General features: G+C 41.2%; 2 long non-coding RNA genes across 3 annotated transcripts in view; one reads left to right on the top strand and one right to left on the bottom strand.

The window, feature by feature from the left end:
* The window catches only part of LOC111937485 (uncharacterized), a 48,611-nt gene extending 42,957 nt beyond the window's left edge, over positions 1 to 5,654 (bottom strand). For both annotated transcript variants that reach the window (XR_015285655.1, XR_015285654.1), the window contains exon 1: positions 5,435 to 5,654. This is a non-coding gene — a long non-coding RNA (uncharacterized LOC111937485). The remainder of the gene's footprint in view (positions 1 to 5,434) is intronic.
* An 89-nt stretch (positions 5,655 to 5,743) lies between these two features.
* Positions 5,744 to 11,613, top strand: LOC147653659 (uncharacterized). Its single transcript, XR_015285653.1, has 2 exons — positions 5,744 to 7,662; positions 8,464 to 11,613. It is a non-coding gene; the product is annotated as an uncharacterized LOC147653659 (long non-coding RNA).
* Positions 11,614 to 13,580: the final 1,967 nt, after the last annotated feature.

Below are 13,580 nucleotides of genomic sequence, written 5' to 3'. Positions count from 1 at the left end.
CTTTTTGTTTTGTTGTTCCTACAAAATGTTTTCAAAAGGAGCTTCTTTGCTTCCTGCCTGCAGGACAGAGGATACACAAAAACCTAAGACCTTCTCTTGGGCATCACTCTAGATATTCCCACTAGACTGGCAGGGGACAGCCATTTACCTAATAATCAGAAGAAAATATTTGTGATCAAATGGATCTCCCTCACCCTGTCACCACCCACAGTCAAACAGAGCCCAGCTTTGCTTAGGGAATATCTTTATCTTATCTATCTTAGGGGATATGCATTCCACTATCACTGTGGAAAGGTACATACAGATATGTAACTATTAAGAGTGCAAATATATATCATTATATATTGCTCTATATTATAAAGTGCATATAAATACACAAACACAGAAGCACATTCCCTTTTTCAATCAAGCCTCAGGCAGCATGGAGTTAAGTCCCTGCCCTTGCAGGAAATCACACACAGTGGTGCCACGGGTGTTTCTGCCCCAGCACAGGAAGAGCACTCCTGCTGAGTCCCCCTCACCTCAGCTCTCCCTGCCAGAGCAGACTCATTCAGCACTGAGATCATTATTTCACCCACTGACACCTCTGAAATCCTGATGATCAATGTTCTTTAAAAATTAAAATACAAGCTTCAAGCCAAAATATCTCAGCTGCCTCTTTGTGCCGCGACGCCAAGATCACGCAATGATTTTATGGTAACTCACAGAGCAGCCACAAAGGGCAGCCCAGGCCACAGAGCTGAGCATCCTGCTTCAGCCAAGGAAAAGTTAAAGGCAGCTCATGTCAGCTGCTCACAGTGCTGGATCACTCCATGAGCACTGCCTCCACTCTCAGAGCTGACACTTTCCTCCAGGAGCACATGGAGGAATGGAATGTTACACCATGTTCTTCTAAGCAGGACCTTAACTTCCTGGTCCTTTTTTGACCAGCCACACAAGAAATACAAACTTTGGGTTTATACACAAAACAGATGCTTTAGAAGTTTCTTAAAGTGAGTGTTCTTTGGCAGCAAAATTGCACTGTCTCTGAACTCCATCCAGGCGAGCACTGAGGCATCCTAATAAGGAGATTAGGAAAGATTCCGTATGGAAGTGGATTAGAGATGCTGGCTCAAGTGTGCTGCATCAAGCTGTAAGGAGCAGAGCTCAGAAACTCTTCAGGAGCAGGAGTCCAGTATTGTGAGAATGTGGCACGCCTGGTATTTGAGGAGGCACGGGGGAGAAGGCTTAGAGATTAGTGAGAGGCACCAGAGGAAAAGTGGGAAAAGACTCCAAGAGCTGAAGCATGATGCAAGAGCTCCAACACAAATCCTGCTGATCTGGAATTTGTATGGCAGACAGAACAGCACATGACACCATCATGGCAAGCTGCTCTCCTGCTGGGCAGCTGGAGCTGGGAGCTGAAGCAGGAGAATTAAAAAGCAACAGAAATATTTCTGTTAGCACGACAGAAATATTCTGGAGATACTGAACTCAAGTGTGTCTTCAAAGACAGTCTGAATATATTATTCTGCAAATGGCACTGACTTAACCCATTTCCAATATTCAGCCCAAACTGCAGTCATGATTTAGACCATTCCCAAAGGATTCCCACTACCAGGAGCAGAGGGAAAACAAGGAGGGCAGACAGGTGCTAGCCTACCAAAGTCTAGATAACGCTATGCCCCATGCAGCAGAAAGAAGTAGAATAATAGATCAACATATGACTGCTATGAGGAACATCATTTAATAAATCAGGAAGAAAAAATAATTCTATGAAGTGACTGTTCCCAGATACTCCCGGGATAAATCAATTTAAACTTTGTACACTGCTCAGGTTGTAGCTACAGAATTAATGTCGTGTGCAGCAACCAATCTAATCTTTTTTAGTAATGCACTGTGAAAAACCTATTATCTTACCTATAATTCTTACTGGCCTGTTTCTATTTATTTCTTCAATGCCAGTCTCAGCTGGCAAGTGTAGTCTGCCATTTAGCAACAGGGGAATATTTTCACCCACTTCAGAAAACGTAATTTCACATGTGGGAAGTTGATGGGGGGTTATTTTGATGGATGATCAGCAAACCAAAACATTACAGTAAACAGACAACTGAAGGAAAAACACAGACCAGTCATTTCAGGAAAACACACACCCTTAAATGATGGACACTGTCAGAGGACAGCAAAATCACCTACCTCATTTCTCCTGTTTATATCCATCACAGTTCACTCTGGATTTGTTACTACCCGCTGCTTTGCTTACACTTTTGGTGGCATTACCCCAAAGTTTTACCCAACCCAGTTTCCAGCACGTTGCACATTTTGGCACGTCTTGGGCAGAAATAGCAAAGCCAGTGGCCAGGGGCACAGCAGGAGTGACCCTGGCAGCAGGAACCTGCCCCATCCCTATGGAACCACTCCTGGGTGCCCTCACCTGCTGTGGCAGCAGCCAGAGGAGCACAAAGGCTGCTCAGGGGGGATCCTTTGGAATGCAGACACTCAGCATGCCCACCTGCCACATCCCCTGGGGCCAGGGAGGGTTTTCTGGGACAGATGCCATTAGCATCAGGGATGTAGCTTTTTTTAAAATTTTCTGGTATGAAATTGTGGGTTTCCAAAAAAGGTGCACAAATCATGGAAAATACCTGGAATTTTTATTTGGCTTCTGAGAAAGACTTATTGTTAGCTCAGAGGTGAGATTCCTAGGCTGGGGCTTGTTTGCTCTTTTCAATTGATACAGAATGATGTTCCCCTTGGATAAACTACATGCAAAGAACACCTGCAGCTGCTGGCGCTTTGGAAAATCTCTAAGGAGGGCCTGAAAACATGATGCTTTGTCTCTGCCACTTCCTTTTTCCCTTGGTAAGGTATTTTGGGTAAATAAATGAGGAGAGTTCATTATCTTGCACTGGCTAAACAATTGTTAAGAAAATACTCAAGGGCTGTGATTTATGATAATTTTCATTGGAACCACCTAGGGAACCTAATATATAAATCTTCAAGATTGTGCAGCTCACTTTCTTTGGGCTTGGGCAGATTAATAGATAATAGCATTAATACCAAAACAAGTTAATGTTCTAACAGTTTTTGCCAAGATGCTGTTAGTTAATCTGAAAAGCTAGATGTGTTCCGATTTATGCCACTGAGAAGCAAGAAAAAAGACTGCTGCTTTCTGCTAAAAAACACAGCAATATTCAATGAATGTTTGTTCAGGTTACACTGCAGTGTACCAAAAGAAACAGTTCTGGGGACAGGGCCAGGTTTGCACATTACAGATCTGTTTAAAAGGGGATCACAATGAGTGAACTCTACTCTAAACTAAAACATGTTATTCTTATATATTTTAAATAACATATGCTCAAGCCATCTTCCTAGAGACTTTTCCTCACCCAGCTCAGACACAGCACTCGAGTACCTTTTCCATTCTCAGAGATTTTGAGATAATTCCTTATGAGACTACATGAGAAAGACACAAAGTATTATTTCCCTCTTTCAAGAGTGCTAGAATTGATCCTCATGCAACCCCATTCTTTTTATAACATCTGCAAGTTGTTAGCCAAAAAAAAAGTCAGTTATTAAAGATGTGAACATTTTAAAATGTAACATGGACACAATTTATTGTATTTGCTGAAAAAATGTAATGAAGTGTGATGCATGTATTGTGCAAATATTATCAAATTACCAGCCAATACAGGAAAGCACCTGTGTCAAAGAAGATGACTCTAAGGCCCTGAGGAATTTCATATGACTTTCTGGGTAACTTGATTTCCCCTTTTCCACCTTGGACACAGGGAAGTTTATTCACTCTTGGCTTAAAAGGGAGACAGCTTTCATTCAAACCTCAGTTTACTACCAAATGGCCATAGACAAAAATATGAGTTTCTTGATTTGTCCACAGCATCAGGTTACCTTTGCTGGCAACTTCTGGTGTTCAGTTTCAAGTGGAAGAGCAGATGAAAAATCTAACATGCATTTATTTGTCATATTAACACATCCCATGTGCCTTCATATTGATGCTCAAAATCAGAGGACATTTTCCCCTGATTGCTCCTACTGCAGAAATTCATTTCTGCTTAAAACAGAGACAGAGGTACACTGAAATGGCTTTATGTCTGAATTCTTAGCCCCCAAGCAAGAACATATAAAAGGGATCAAAAACTTCTGGATCTTCTTTCATCTACATAACTTGTTTCTTCAATCAAACACACCAAATTGTTTGAATCTTCTCTGTGACTTTACCTGACTAATATATGACTCTGTAGGATTTGGATTTTTTTTTTTCCTGTTTTCCTCTTTCCTTTATATTAATGTGCCTTCAAAAGAAAGAAGATCTGTGAGACTGCTAATTTGACAGTTGACAAATACAACTGCACCATCAATCTTCCTCAGCAAAAGTAATCAGACTGTAAACTTATAAGATTTTAAAATTAAGAACACATTTCTTCCTCCCTCAATAAAAAAACAAACAAACAAAAACCAATTGTGTCCTGATGGTTCTTAAGTATCTCCAGTGATGGAGACTCCACAGCCTCTCTGGGCAGTCTGTTCTAGTGCAGGGCCACCCACACAGTTAAAAATTCTTCCTCATGTTCAAGGGGTGTTTCTTGGTAATCAGTGTCTGCCCCTTCCAGCTCTGGTCACTGTTCTGGTTATAGCTTTGGTTTTCCACCCCTTTTACTCTCACCCAGTAAATGTTTCATCAAAACCATTCTGTCTCTTAATTCATGTGAGATTTGCTTAAAGCTTTAAGACACACATCATCTGCTGCTTCTCTCCCACCTACAGGTCGTGTAACCACATTGTGGAAGAAAGTTAGATTGGTTTGACAAGAATTGCTCTTGACAATTCCGTGAATAGTTTCCTGCTATCACTCATAAATCTGACTGAATTTAAACTGTGCCTGGTTTACACTAATTAATCTAGAATCTCCCTCAAAACCCACTTTTCTTATTTCTTCCACCTCTGTTCCCTGACAATGTCAAGCTAAATGTTTGATTTAAAGCAGAGTAGCAGACTTCTGTTTCATCAGAGAAGAGTAATGCCTGCAGATCTGTTATTCACATTCAGTATAACAAGGGGGACAAACTGAATCTACCAGCTTTGTTTAAGCAGCCTAACAAGTAATCACTTCTTTGCAGACTGCCTATGGAATTTTTTGCCAGTAGAAATTGTGGAGGCAGATAGAAACAAGGCTTATAAAAAAGGCCTAGAAAAATTCACAGACCATGGCTTTAAACACACAGAGAGGAAAAGTGATCAGGAAAATGATTGTTGGGAATGCTGTCATGAAGAAAAAAAGCATCCGAAATCTGTAAAATAAAGGAAAGCATCTTTTACACTTTTGGTACAGCAGAAGAGCAAAGGGAAAAGTGAGCAAAGTTATAATTCACTTTGATAGCATTTCTTGTGTTCTTATATAAAAAATACCTATGTTGTAACCATACCTCCAGCTTACCTAAAAGCAGAGGCCATGTGGGACTGCAAATGTCAGGCAGATACCCAGTGATGGGAGGTGGACTGCTCCTGCTCACAAGTCCAGGTTTCTGCACATGTGGTGCATCCACACATCACATCCTGAAGCTCAGAGACCCAACCACAGGTACCAGCTGTCCCTGGGCAGCAGGAGCCTGCTCTGGGGAGAGCAGGCACTGCTGAGAGGAGCCCCAAGCCTGCACAGCCACATCTTAAACTGCCTTCCTTTAACTGAAACACCTGTCAGCCATGGGCAGGCATTGCACACACCTGCTGAAGGGGGGAGCTGCTCAAAGCAGTCTGCTCTGTCATTCATCTGCTGTGGCTTTCAGCTGCCACTCCTGTGTGTGCAGGATGTTCAGCACAGAACAAAGCCCAAAGCTGAAGAGTTACCCTCGTTCCTAAATTGGTTGCATGCAGCATTCAGGCACCTCAATCTGTTAATTACTATGTCTGGAAAGACTTGGCATACATATTCATCACCTGCAATTGTCATGCTGCCAGCTTTTGCAATTTTAATCACCAGCTTCATGATATCTGGCATTTTTCTTGAAGCTGAATTGTTTGGTTTCCTGACAGTCTCAGTTTTGCTTCTTTTTAGAAAAGAAAGTCTAAATTTAAGGTCCTGAGATTTCAAAGGAAAAACTGAAATGTCAATATCTGTGGGAAAAATGAAGATTTTTTTGAAGAGTTATAGGAATAAATGGTCTCTAAAATATATCTTCAAGAAAAACAAAGTTCACTTTAGTAAAAAAATGGAGTAATTAGATTATAGAGGAAAAAAATAAAAGGTGGGCTGCTGCAGCCAATGTGATAATTAATTATATAAGTTCTTACAATAAATGATGATCACAGAATCAAGAAGGATCTTGGAGGGTGAACTCAGAGGAATTTATCCCCATTTGTAACAGAATGAGCATTATTAAGAGCTTTACGGTTTCTGGAGCATCAGAGCTGGCTGACTGCAAAAACTATGGAAATGTTTGCCAGCTGTCTATAAATCAGAAGATTAGACAAACAGCTGGGAATGAGTTTCAGAGAATACTTCATCCTGCTTTAGACCATTCATGAAGCCTCTTTCACGATTTTGCTTCTGTAATTCAACACATCTTGTTTCAGCAGCAGCATGATGCTGATGCACAGCAGCTTCAATTAGTAGAGAGAAGCAAAGGCAACACTACTGTTTTACTCCACATCGTCTTTGCCCGAGAGGAAGATAAAAAACACTGGCAAAGTTTGATAAGAAAAGAATACATTTTTTTTCTCCTTAGTTCTCTGTGTTGAAGAGAAAGTGCTGTGGATCAAGGCAAAGGCATGTTTCAGTACTTCATTATCTTCACAATGGTGTGGCATTGCTGTAAGCACCCCCAGAGCAAGGCTGTGTCCAAGTGAGCTGCAGATCAGCAGTGCAGGGCTGCTCCTTCATCCCATTCTCTGTTCCTCAGCTGGCTTTAGGGCATGCTCTCTAAGGAGTGACCTCTTGGCTCTGTACTGCATCCTCCTGCTATTCTTGTAGCAGGAAGTATGGATTTGAAAGCAATCCTGGCTATCAAAGCAGCAGTTATGCTTCCTACTTCAGACCTTAGAAATTAATTCAGACTAATTCTCAACTTCTCCCAGTTAGAGACTTGGGAGCCAATCTGTTTTTAAAGTCTCTCTCTCCCCTAGGTGTTTCTCAACCCATCAGAACTCCATGTCCATGATTTGTTGATTTCAAAATCCTAATCAATTTCAAATCAGAGTTATGCAACCCAAAAACACATGTATTTTCCTGCTCAATAAAGTCTGCTTGAAGAGATTAAAAATAATTATGAAATAACTGTCCAAGAGACGAAGAGTGTTTAGGGCATTTCACTGAGTTGAATCTAATTCAAGTCAACAATTGCCAGAAGCCAGAAGTGTCTGAGTTCCCTTTGACTGCTAGGACAAGTTTGTTGCCAATGTATCCTTGACAAAAATACAGGCACATCACATAATCCTTCAGCTTTTTGGCATCCTCAGGAAAGAGGATGGGAACTGAATGGTCTCGAGGCAGTTACCCACACATTATTGAACTCATCTCTTCAGACAAAAAGAGCAGTGCATGACAAACACATGTGTATCAAAAAGTACTGACTTCAACAGCAAACTAACCTGGGGCATCCTTCTCCAGAAGTGTATCGTCCTGAAACATGATATCCTTTAGCTGCAGAGGAAGCTTTTTACAGAAAGGTAAGTAAACAAGGAAAATCTTAGTTTGTATCTTATTTTGTTGGAGTTTGCCTTGCTTCTAAGTTGTGTTGTACCTGCCCAGCAGGAGGAGTTCTGAATTAATCAATTAATCAATGCAGCTCTACTTCACTATGAGCGACTTCAATTTAAATTGGAGTTTTGTATGTCCATAATTTGTAATTAGTAATCAAGAGATACTGCTGCTGCTGCTGCTTGAAATATTTCACAGAACTGCAGGAATCACTAATGTGTTTGATTCTGTTCCATTTAGGTTAATCTGAGGTCTGTTGCTGACCTCTGTGAGTCCACCACTACCTTTAAGTATAATCCTGCTCATTATTAGTGCTAATGAGTACAGCTCCCTCAACTGCTTCGTTTCAGTAGCTTCTGCCAGCCTTACTTTTCCCGACTGGCATCCAAAACAGCAACTAATTTTAATTGAGCTCTGAAAGTCCTGACTTTCTCCCAGCTCTTACCTATTTAATCATGAGGAAAAAATCAGAGATCTGTATCTACTTTAATTTTTCTCTTTCTAAAATTCCACTCACACTCATAAAGCTAAAGTCATAAAGGAATTCCTACACTCCTAGGTAGGATAACAACTCGTACTTCATAGGAAATTCATGAATTCCACATCTGCAGTCCGCAGACAACAAAGTCTGCTGGGGGGAAGGAAACAAGGAAGTTATGTGACTTTTCCCTACGTGTTCAGTACTCCTCCAATGACATTCTGTTTATATGTGTTTGATGGCTTTTGTGGCAAAAACTTTTTAAATGGTCCACTGGCATTTTATTTTTCAGATTTCAGTGTTGCTCCATTTCTCCCCTGGAAGCAAGAGGTTCTCTCTTGTGTAGTCTCCTGTAGTCCCTTTTTTCAATGTCCTGCATCCCAAAGGAATGCACCTTGGAAATATCTCAGACCTCTGTAGAGAAGAGAAGCTGGAATGACAATTTCTATGTTAGAATATTCATCATAGCTGTAACAGCAATAGCATTGTCTGTCCTATCTTCCAAATAATTTTGGACTGTATCCCTTTCTGGCTCCTGGGCATGGCCAGACTTTGGCTGTATCTGAAGAAACAAGAGTGAAGCAGAATGGGGATGAGCATCTCCCAGCACCTTTCCTACTTCCCTTTCTGACTTTCCCTTCTGGGAAGCTCAGGCCATTTTCATTGTCCCAATGAGACAACAAATAATGATCATCAGAGGGAAAACTAAATAACTTCAGTGTAGTCTGATCCCAATGAAAAAAGGAACTCAGGCCGTGATTTATTAGTGCAGAAGATGGTGTCACTCAGGCTGTGCTGAGCCCCACAGCTGAGAGGTCAGGAGATCTCCCAGCAGTGGCAGCTGGGTTGGGCTGTGTCCCTTCTGCCCTGCTGGAGGGTCAGGAGGATGAGCAAGGCTGGGTGGGGACTGGACAGGCTCAGAACATGTGGCCATCAAAGCATGAACCTCCAAGAAAACCAACCAAGAAAACTCTATGAAGAACTTTAATCAGATGGCCTTCAATATTAGAATAAAAATGTATCCATTACTTTCTTTTCCTTCTGAAGTATAAAAGGTATCCAAAAAGTGTTTTTCTCCTGATCTTTAAGAGAAGGAATCTTACTCCTGATGAAACCATTTTTCCTCCATATAAGATGAATATTAATTTCCTGAGAAAAGTGTAAGACTTTACTATTTCCTAAATAGTGTTAAATAATATAAACCCCACCTCAGAGTTTGGGACATTCCCATCTACTAGCTGATATTAAATGTTTCTCCTTCACTAATCCAGAGACACAACTGCAGCCTTTGATAACTTTAATTTGCAAGTCATTCTAGCAGTGCATGAAGTGTGAATATAATTACAGTCTCAGATTATTACTATTTCTATTGTACTGGAACTCTGTTCCACACACCTCCTTCAGATAAGATAGAAGTGTTTGATGTGAATACGTCTTCAATTAACATTTCTGGAAGATAATGGAAGTCACTGATTGGAAAATCCTTTTTAAGGTAAAAGTGTTTGAGAACTAAAGAAACAATGTGCCTGTCAGACCTCACTACACCCTCAGCTATGTCTACAATTGAAATGCAGCTTCATGCAGTCCAGGCGAGCAGTACTTTAGCTGTAAAGTTACATATTAACAGATATATACCTCTACATATGCAGATATATAAATAAAAAATGGTTATACCATGCTCTGTTTGTAAGAAAAGTAGAGATGAAGATGGCTTATCCAGCATCTGAGTGTTGGGAATGTCAGAGCAGGACATTCTGGAAAGGGCTGAGGACCATGCAGTGCTGACTGTGGCACCCCAGAGCAGGCCAGGTGCAATTCCACCCATATTGTCTGTAAAAAGAGGAACCAAGAGTTTTCAAGTTTTCTTGTTTTTCTCCTGCAGCTGAGCTTCCTCACCCCTGAGGGACAGCAGAAAAGCAGCAGCCAGTGCCTGTGTGTGCACCTGCAGATCAGCAGTGGGCACAGACAGAGAAGGATTGCTGTGCAAACTGAGCACCTCAAGCATACATGCTGCCTTAAGGGTCTGGCTTTTTGCTTCTCTGGCAGTGAAGTGAATTGATTGGCAGTTTCCCTATAACAATAAATAATGCTCCACCCTGAAGGTATATAGTAGATCTTTCTCTGCTTGAGCAGTTGTTTGAGGAGTTGTGAAGCACAAGGTGAGTGAACAGCCCAAAATGAGAATACCTGGAAACAAGCCAGCCTTAGGTCAGCCAGCTGAGGGACACTTACAGCACTTCTACTGTGCTGATTCAGGAGGGAGTAGCAAAGTTCAGGGTTCACCTTTGCAGGGTTTCTCATGCTCAGATTTATGATTTTAATATAAAGTAAGATATGTTTCATCTGCTTAGAAATAAAAATTTGCTGAAGAAATTACCAAGAATGGGAAACAGGGAAGAGAAGTTTTATTTAGTAGGGGAAGATGTGATGAATTTAAGGAAGGGTATAATCCCCAAAAGTGCAAACACATGGAAATCCAGATCTTGGATGGCTTTCCTCAGGAGAGTCACTCTACTACACTGACATCCATGGAGAGGACTCTGACAGCACTCTGCCCTTCTTCCCAAAGTCTGTGGGTGACAAATCAGGGTTTCCACAATTCTGACACAGGCACTGAGGCTGTCTCTCAGAGTAAGCCTTCTGAAAAGCTGTGGCCAACCACACATGCCTTTGCTGCCAGGCTGTGGTTTCAGCACCTGGAAAAGATGGCTATGTAAGATTACCCAGGGCTGCAAGGCAGAGAGTGCTGCTGAAGGAAGGTTCTTTTGGCTTGGCCTGAAATTCAGAAGGATGGATTTCTAAATACACATGTCACATATGTACTCACTGTAGCTCAGAATGTCAGGGATAAACTCTCCCCGGTGCTTCACCAGTCCTTTCCAGATGAATAAACACTATCCTTCTTGATTAATCTATGCAGATGCCACATTTATCCCCTAGCATTTTTAATGTATGGCCATAAATGGGCCACATCCTTGGGAAATCAGCAGTGACCAGGGGGTGATGTGCCCTAAAGTCAGTGCTGGAAATTAAAATTGCGGTGGTCCAAACAGGGTCACACCTATGCAGGGGTTTTTTGGTTTGTTTTGGTTTCTCAAATAGAGGCTTTGTAGATATTTAATTTACAGAAAACCCCCCACACTCCCAACTTCTTTTGAGAGGATGACATCATTTCCAGCTCACTCCCATCACCTCACTCAGCACAGAGCCATTTCTCACATCCCATCCAAACCACCACGTCCCATTAGCAGCAGGGAGGTTTGCTCCCCCTTCTCTGTTCCAATATACCAAATATTGCAATAAAGGGTGACTAGCAGTGCCCTCAGCCACTCCCAAATTAGTGCTGTGAAGAATGCAGATGTGAAGAATGCAGAAAGAATTCTATAACTTTTTCTATACCTATCTGATGGAGACTGGTTAGCTCTGCACCATCTCTGAGCCACAATACAGATTAAAATGGAGCCTGATAAAGATTGTTCTTTTTTTGGTGCTGTGATCCTGGAATGTATTACTGTTAGATAATTAGACCATAAGTCTCCTCACAGCAATTCTCCTGCTCACCTGGATTGTTTGCTAAGCGCCCAGAGCGCAATTCATGCTTTAAGAACAAATTAATTATCATGAGTCAATTAGCAGTGCCTTAACCAGACTAATGGGTAGACTGGATCATCAAGCAAACCCATTCAGAAACTTTATAAATAATATTCTTCCTGGAGTTAGCATAATATTATTTTACAAGCTTTTAATCTTGGTTTCCTTTCTAAGTTTACTTTAGCATGAAAAATAGGCATTCAGACTCTGTCTGTTTTGTGAGAAGTTCATTGTTTACTTTAATATTTTCTGTACCTATGTTACAAATTTGTCTGCTTGAGTTGCCTGTTGATGTTTGTGCCCCTGACTTGATTCTTTAAAGCTGAGCACTAATGATAAACAGAAAATAGCAAAACCAAACACCTTTCAGCATGAATTTTTAGTGAAAAAATAACGTTTTCCAGGGTTTATGAAATCAATGTTCAGAAATACTCTCCTGACCTTCCTACAGCTCTCAAGATCTTGGGCCATCTGCAGCCAATATAGCCTGAAAGTAATTAATCTTTGTGGTTTTTAACTTTAGGTACTTTTAAATAATTTTTGGGTTTTTTTGATACAGTTGGATGAAAAAAAATCATCAGTGGAAGAAATCACCCAGAGCTACCTGATTAGAGAACTGAGCAAGCCAACCTGAGAAGCACAGCATGAATAAATGGGCTACCAGATTTCATTGTCTCCCCAAAGAAAAACAAAACAAAAAAAAAACCAAAACAAAAAAAAAAAAAGATAAACATTCGAAAATGTTTTTGAAATGCTCTACATTTTAACAGATACACCTGCTACTCAGCTGCTAGCTTGACTCAGTGACTAGAACCAGGCAAAAAAAGAGCAGGGATTCTGCAAATGAACTCCCTCTATAATTATGACCCCTGTGAGGGATTTAGTTGGGTGAGGGAAAGGGGGGTTCTGCTTTGTTTTTCTCTGGAAGAAAATACTCTGAGCAGCAGTTGTTGATTTAGAGGGCAAGATTTTGATGCATAGCCATTGAGGGTCCTTAATCATGAGGGTTTTTTTATCTTAGTTGGAGGAATTGTACTAACAATAGAAATGACAAAACTGGTCTCCACAAAAGGATGCTTAGAGCTGTAGGCTGCTGTTTTCTGAGAAGAGATAGGCAGCAAAGAGAAAATAGAATGTGCTTCTAAGCAGCTGGCTGGTGACTGTATTATAGAGTTCAGTCAGAGCTGGTACATCTTTGCTTGAGGAGCCCCTCCTGGTGCAGCATTTCTGCATTCCCCATGGGGATACGTCACAAACCTCACATCTCTAGGGGACAGAATAAATTCTAATCACGAGAAAATCTGCCAGCAGGATATTAGTAGGAGAATTTACTGTGGAAACAAAATGTTGTATGAACCCACTTCTAACCATGTGGACAAGGACATTTAGTTATCACAGCCTTTTGCCTTCCTTCTATTCAACCCCAAAGCCAGCAGGGCAGCATCCCTTCTAGGGGATTCTAGAGAGACAGGGGGCCAAAGGGAATCTTCAGAAAAAGGTCTGCTTCCTCCTACCAGTAAAAACCCCCTTTTGGAGAATGGTGACAAACACATGCCAGATTTAGAAACTATTTGTTTGCTTCCCCTGAACATCACAAAAATTCAGTCCAGCAAAAGGTACTTTGTCACAGTCTTCAGTGCATTTGTGACAGCTGGTGAGAGGTTTGCTTTGGAAATCACCTTTTGAAAGGACCTGACTTCACAGGTTTCTTTCAAGCCTGTGATCCAAAGGGCCTGCCATCGAGGCAGACACCACAATTTCTATTCAATAGCCTCATTTTAACCAGAGGGAGAACGTTCCATGGATGTCCAGTGTCTC

Source organism: Cyanistes caeruleus, chromosome 4 (genome assembly GCF_971803275.1).
Source record: "Cyanistes caeruleus chromosome 4, bCyaCae1.hap1.1, whole genome shotgun sequence".
NCBI lineage: Eukaryota > Metazoa > Chordata > Aves > Passeriformes > Paridae > Cyanistes > Cyanistes caeruleus.
This window is presented reverse-complemented; position numbering and strand designations above follow the sequence as displayed.